The 7500-nt window shown below is 39.3% G+C and overlaps 3 non-coding genes across 3 annotated transcripts in view; all 3 read right to left on the bottom strand.

The window, feature by feature from the left end:
- Nucleotides 1-611, bottom strand: part of LOC135267756 (large subunit ribosomal RNA) — a 4039-nt gene extending 3428 nt beyond the window's left edge. The window contains exon 1 of the ribosomal RNA XR_010336129.1: nucleotides 1-611. This exon is cut by the window's left edge and continues 3428 nt beyond it. This is a non-coding gene — a ribosomal RNA (large subunit ribosomal RNA).
- Nucleotides 612-1087: 476 nt separating this feature from the next.
- LOC135267753 (5.8S ribosomal RNA) lies at nucleotides 1088-1244 on the bottom strand. The gene has a single exon (XR_010336126.1). It is a non-coding gene; the product is annotated as a 5.8S ribosomal RNA (ribosomal RNA).
- Nucleotides 1245-3299: 2055 nt separating this feature from the next.
- Nucleotides 3300-5222, bottom strand: LOC135267755 (small subunit ribosomal RNA). The gene has a single exon (XR_010336128.1). It is a non-coding gene; the product is annotated as a small subunit ribosomal RNA (ribosomal RNA).
- Nucleotides 5223-7500: the final 2278 nt, after the last annotated feature.

Genomic DNA, 7500 nt, shown 5'->3' with positions numbered 1-7500 from the left:
TAGATCGACACCCAAAGGATCGCGACGTCCTACTGGGGGAGAAGTGCACGCGTTCGACTTCGGTTCGCATAAACAAAAGGCGCGAACGACGCGTACGCCGTTCGTCGCACGATCATTTAGCGCCGCTATCGAGTCACGCTGAATCTCCCCTTTCGACCTTTCGGGTTTCTCAGGTTTACCCCTGAACGGTTTCAACGTACTATTGAACTCTCTCTTCAAAGTTCTTTTCAACTTTCCCTCACGGTACTTGTTCGCTATCGGTCTCGTGGTCATATTTAGCCTTAGATGGAGTTTACCACCCACTTAGGGCTGCACTCTCAAGCAACCCGACTCTGAGGAGAGATCCTCCCGTTATCGGCAACGGTCACTACGGGCCTGGCACCCTCTATGGGCTGTGGCCCCGTTCAAGATGGACTTGGACGCGTCGCACAATCTCGGGATGACGGATCCTCCCTAACACCACATTTCCCGGCGTCCGTTTCGGCCGCGGGATTCAGTGCTGGGCTTTTTCCTGTTCGCTCGCCGCTACTAAGGAAATCCTAGTTAGTTTCTTTTCCTCCGCTTAATAATATGCTTAAATTCAGCGGGTAGTCTCACCTGCTCTGAGGTCGCAAATATAAATTTGCCTTTATTTTGTCAGACGATAATTACACGTATTCCGTTTATATGGCTGCCTCCAAACAATTTCAAACATCGATCTGACGTCGTTGCGAGAATGTTGTTGTTGTTAATTATAGTGCATAAAATATGCATATAAACAACTTTAACGTCTCGGACACGACGATCGCTTCGTTCGAAATTTAAGCGTTGTGGCTGCTTTTTAATATCGGACGTGCTACGTCTAAACCAACTTGTACCAACAAACTAATAAGAATGTCAGCCGCTATTGCGTTTTAGGATGCCGCGTTATTTTTTATATTGTTTTTATTGTTGTCTACGTTGCATAATATTTTATTATGACAACCGACAATCAATTAACAATTATAGTAACGCGTCATATTTGCACCCAACACGCTCCGACGTAATTGTCTACACAACATTGTGCGCTGTGTTTAAGACAAAAACCGAGCAGTCTTTGAAATTGACACGACCCTCAGCCAGGAGTGGTCCGGGAACAGTATATCCGAGGACCGCAATGTGCGTTCGAAATGTCGATGTTCATGTGTCCTGCAGTTCACAAGTTGACGCGCAATTAGCTGCGTTCTTCATCGACCCACGAGCCAAGTGATCCACCGTTCAGGGTAATCTTTTCAAACAAATTTAAAATATTATTACATAACGCACCGTTCCACATCGAAATCGTTTCATCATCACACAACAACAAAAATAACTACTTAAGGTTATTACAATTGTGATGTATATGTGAGAAACGGACCAATCGAAAGAAACGTTCGGCGTTATATTTTATAATATTTTATTTAATTAAAGTGGCATTTGTTTCTACTTATCGAAAAGAGTATGCAGTTATAGTTTAAGTTTACATAAAGAATAACCCGATGATATTAACGTTTTATAAATACGTATATATATCTATTAGGTTTTTTTTCTCTATCAACTTTGTCTATAAAACTCTGCTCCTTTTGCGATAAGCATTATGTATATTTATTAAATAGAAAATATGTCGAAAAACCAGACGTTTTCTTCAAACAAACGCCACAGCTACAAACTTAATCACAACAATATTTACCAAACAATACAATTGTAGGGTGTTTTGTGTGATACGTCGTTTGGTGGGCATTCTAAGAACGTCCGTCGACATAAAAACGAATCAAAAGAAAAGCACAGGCAGTGCAAAACGTTCCTTCGTCAGTCGGGCGTATATCATTTAAAACCCACAGAATCTAAAAAAGTTAATAAACTTTTTTATTTAGATTCCTACGGTTCGTCGCGTCGTTAAAGTAAATTATTACTTCGACGCATGCGGAACCCAGGTACCCGAAAACCGTAAGCCTAAGCGTTTTTTTCCAAACATCACTCACTATCGATAAAGTAAATTGATTTTATGTATTTATAAATGTGCGTTTGTATGTATAGTAGTATAGTAGTAGTATATTTTGTTATTGGTTGTTTCGAGCTTTTTATTGTTATAAAACGTTTTTGTAGTCTTGTACATAAAGTACAGACGAATAGACAGCCCCTTTTATTTATTAATAAACTCCAACCATTTACAAATTAAATTACAACTACAACATCTCTTTTACACATTAATTATACACCATCTTTATTTTCTTTTTTCCGAAGCGAATACGATGAAGAAAATACGCAAAGACTGGCTTACAAAACCGTAAGCCTAAGCGTTTATTTTTCAAACATCACTCACCATCGGTTAAGTAAAATGATGGTATGTATAAATGTGTATTTGTATGTACAGTAGCGTATTAATTTTGTTGTTGGTTGTTTCGAGTTTATTTATTATTATGGTTTGTATGTATAAAGTTTTAGTCTTGTACATAAAGTACAGACGAATAGACAGCCCCTTTTATTTATTAATAAACTCCAACCATTTACAAATTAAATTACAACTACAACATCTCTTTTACACATTAATTATACACCATCTTTATTTTCTTTTTTCCGAAGCGAATACGATGAAGAAAATACGCAAAGACTGGCTTACAAAACCGTAAGCCTAAGCGTTTATTTTTCAAACATCACTCACCATCGGTTAAGTAAAATGATGGTATGTATAAATGTGTATTTGTATGTACAGTAGCGTATTAATTTTGTTGTTGGTTGTTTCGAGTTTATTTATTATTATGGTTTGTATGTATAAAGTTTTAGTCGTGTACATAAAGTACGATCGTATTGGCAGACACCATTATTATTCATTCATTCATTCTTGTTTGTTATTATAAATAACTCCAACCATATACAAATACTACAACAACAACAACATCTCTTGCACATTAATTATACACCACCACTGTGTATTAGTACTTTTTTTCGAAGCGAATACGATGATGGAAATACGCTAAGACCGGCACTGCGAAAGCAATAATAAAACATTAGCACATAACCATCTTTCGACAATATTGATTCGTGTTAATGTTCGAAAAAATTCTTTGAAAACGTCGTTTACGGCACGTTTACAATCGATTTATAAAATAAATCGAAAAACGTAACAACAGATCCGCTTAATGCAAGACGACCCGTTGTTGCTTTTCCGTTCGACGCATAATAAAGAATTTTGTATGAGAATTGATCATCATACGAATAGTGTATGTATGTGTGTTTTTTGTTGATCAGCACAGACAAAATGTGTGTGTATGTGTGACAACTAAACAACAACATTTACACGTTAATGATCCTTCCGCAGGTTCACCTACGGAAACCTTGTTACGACTTTTACTTCCTCTAAATGATCAAGTTTGGTCATCTTCCCAGCAACATCGGCAACGTCGAAACGCCACCGCGCACCGGTCCGAAGACCTCACTAAATCATTCAATCGGTAGTAGCGACGGGCGGTGTGTACAAAGGGCAGGGACGTAATCAACGCGAGCTTATGACTCGCGCTTACTGGGAATTCCTCGTTCATGGGGAACAATTGCAAGCCCCAATCCCTAGCACGAAGGAGGTTCAGCGGGTTACCCGGACCGCTCGGTCAGGGAGGACACGCTGATTCCTTCAGTGTAGCGCGCGTGCGGCCCAGAACATCTAAGGGCATCACAGACCTGTTATTGCTCAATCTCGTGCGGCTAGAAGCCGCCTGTCCCTCTAAGAAGAATTGTTTGTACGCCGACAGTAAAAACCGCACATAGAGACCGGGCGAACCCGGCTCCAGCCGGCATTTGGGATGTCGAAATACGCCTATTTAGCAGGCTAGAGTCTCGTTCGTTATCGGAATTAACCAGACAAATCGCTCCACCAACTAAGAACGGCCATGCACCACCACCCACCGAATCAAGAAAGAGCTCTCAATCTGTCAATCCTTCCGGTGTCCGGGCCTGGTGAGGTTTCCCGTGTTGAGTCAAATTAAGCCGCAGGCTCCACTCCTGGTGGTGCCCTTCCGTCAATTCCTTTAAGTTTCAGCTTTGCAACCATACTTCCCCCGGAACCCAAAAGCTTTGGTTTCCCGGAAGCTGCCCGCCGAGTCATCGGAGGAACGTCGGCGGATCGCTAGCTGGCATCGTTTATGGTTAGAACTAGGGCGGTATCTGATCGCCTTCGAACCTCTAACTTTCGTTCTTGATCAATGAAAGCGTTTTTGGCAAATGCTTTCGCTTCTGTCCGTCTTGCGACGATCCAAGAATTTCACCTCTAACGTCGCAATACGAATGCCCCCATCCGTTCCTATTAATCATTACCTCGGGGTTCCGAAAACCAACAAAATAGAACCGAGGTCCTATTCCATTATTCCATGCACACAGTATTCAGGCGAAGTTTTAGCCTGCTTTAAGCACTCTAATTTGTTCAAAGTAAACGTGCCGGCCCACCTCGACACTCAATGAAGAGCACCGCGGCGGGATTGAGTTGGGCCGCCCTCTCGAGCTAAGCCCACCGGCAGGACGTCCCGCGAAACGCCAGTTAACACCGCGAACGATGAACCGGCGGCGCGGGACACAAATTCGACTACGAGCTTTTTAACCGCAACAACTTTAATATACGCTATTGGAGCTGGAATTACCGCGGCTGCTGGCACCAGACTTGCCCTCCAATTGATCCTCGTTAAAGGGTTTAGAGTGTACTCATTCCGATTACGGGGCCTCGGATGAGTCCCGTATCGTTATTTTTCGTCACTACCTCCCCGTGCCGGGAGTGGGTAATTTGCGCGCCTGCTGCCTTCCTTGGATGTGGTAGCCGTTTCTCAGGCTCCCTCTCCGGAATCGAACCCTGATTCCCCGTTACCCGTTACAACCATGGTAGGCGCAGAACCTACCATCGACAGTTGATAAGGCAGACATTTGAAAGATGCGTCGCCGGTGCGAGACCGTGCGATCAGCGTAAAGTTATTCAGATTCACCAAGTTGTACGATGACGGCGAAACCGCCACCGATTGGTTTTGATCTAATAAAAGCGCTCCTTCCGTCTCCGGTCGGAGCTCTGTTTGCATGTATTAGCTCTAGAATTACCACAGTTATCCAAGTAAATGTGGGTACGATCTAAGGAACCATAACTGATTTAATGAGCCTTTCGCGGTTTCACCTTAATTTGGCTTGTACTGAGACATGCATGGCTTAATCTTTGAGACAAGCATATGACTACTGGCAGGATCAACCAGGGAACTGTGTTTTTGTGTTTTTTGAGACAGACGAGAGAATAAAATACTCATCATCATCGTTTATAAAGATGAAGAATATGCGCGTTTGTGCGAAACAATCTAACATATAAGAAAGTAACGCCACGCTGTTTCTTCTTTTCTTCGTACGATATAGAGATAAATGTATCGTCATCATCGTCGTCGTAGTCGTTAAACACCACAACACATATATCGGTCAATAAAGGCATAATAATAATATTTATAATATTATTTTTTACCTTTGCCGATTTAAAAGTTCAAACATTCTCTTCACTCTTCGCAAGATTGAATGCGACGTGAATTTATGAAATTCTTTCGAATCCATAAACGTTACGAATATTATATAAATATTCTCGCTCGGATATTAGAGAGTTGACGCATTTATTATTTTTGTTTGTTTAAATCACAAACATTTGTTAGTCCAACAAAGTTTGATTGCATAAGGACCGCCAACGTAAGAGAATACGTTTTGCCGCATCCGCAATCTCGCTGTGGGGAACTGGGCGAGCCACAAAATCACAAAATAAAGCAATCTCGCAAGCAAAGCCCTATTCGAATTCGATAGCGGAAATGTGCGATAAACGTCGATAAATTGGAAGCAAATGCAGAACGTATACATAATCGGTCGTTTTGTCGTCGTCATTTATGATAAACTTCGACTAAACCGTTACACCGTTCATATCGCCTCACTCAACGCATCGACACACACCACTACCATATGTATACCAGCGCGACACCGATCGAGGCAGCCGCTCGGTATTGGATGTGCGCACCGCTCCACTGACATAGCTCCACAGGCGACGTCTACCGAAGCGCACAGCTCTATAACTATAAGGCATACACACAAAAGGGAGAAAATATTTTAAATATTGATAATATTAAAAAGTCATATTTTATATTTAAACCATTATAAAATTTAATTATAAAAACGTTTGTTTTAAAAAAAATAATTAATTAATAAAAACAAAATTATTTTAAGCGCCGTACTTCGTAAACGTCGTACTTCGTTCGTCGTATGTGCAAAGTCAAATGAATGCTGTAGTTAGTCGCAGTTGGAACGTCTGAATGTCGTACAACGTAACAATAATTTTGAGTGCCCTAATGTGTAGACGTCGTACTTCGCGAACGTCGCACTTCGTAAACGACGTACTTCGTGAACGTCGCACTTCGTAAACGACGTACTTCGTAAACGTCGCACTTCGTAAACGACGTACTTCGTGAACGTCGTACTTCGTAAAGGTTAAGCAATATTAATACACATTTGGTGTATTGCAAGTTGCATTTTAATAAATATTATGCATTTTTATGTTTTAATTTAATATCTAGGCCAAAATACTATGTTTATTTAATTGTTAAATGTGTACGTTTATTTATAGATACGTAATTTACATAAAAATTTGTTTTTTTTTTTATTATATGCAAACTACAAATAAAACATTTAATATTTTCAAACGTCGTACTTCGTGTAAGTTATGCAATATTGATACAAATTTAGTGTATTGCGGGTCGCAATAATATTAATTTATATTTGAACGTTGTACTTCGTGAAGGTTATGCAACATCAGTACACATTAAGTGTATTGCAGGTTGCATTATTATTAATTTATGTTTTCTCACTTTTTACCTTCATATAAAAAAAAATTTAATATTTTTGGACGTCGTACTTCGTAACAGTTATGCAATATTGATGCACATCTGTTGTGCTGCGGGTTGCATTTTATAAATTTAATGTATTCTTATGATTTACTTTAATGTCTAGGCAAAAAAACACTTTTGATTAGTTGCTGAATGTTTACATTTATTTACAGATACGTAATTTGCAAAAAAATTTGCTGTTTTTTTATTATATACAACACAAATAAAATTCTTTAATATTCTTGAACGTCGTACTTCGTGTAGGTTATGCAATATTGATACAAATTTAGTGTATTGCGGGTCACAATAATATTAATTTATATTTAAACGTAGTACTTCGTGAAGGTTATGCAAGATCAGTACATATTAAGTGTATTGCAGGTTGCATTATTATTAATTTATGTTTTCTCACTTTTAACCTCAATATAAAAAAAAATTAATATTTTTGGACGTCGTACTTCGTGAAGGTTATGCAATATTAATGCACATCTAGTGTGCTGCGGGTTGCATTTTATAAATTTAATGTATTTTTATGTTTTACTTTAATATCTAGACAAAAAAAACAATTTTGATTAGTTGCTAAATGTTTACATTTATTTACAGATACGTAATTTGCAAAAAAATTTGC

This window comes from Tribolium castaneum, unplaced genomic scaffold (assembly GCF_031307605.1).
Source record: "Tribolium castaneum strain GA2 unplaced genomic scaffold, icTriCast1.1 ptg000087l, whole genome shotgun sequence".
Lineage (NCBI taxonomy): Eukaryota > Metazoa > Arthropoda > Insecta > Coleoptera > Tenebrionidae > Tribolium > Tribolium castaneum.
This window is presented reverse-complemented; position numbering and strand designations above follow the sequence as displayed.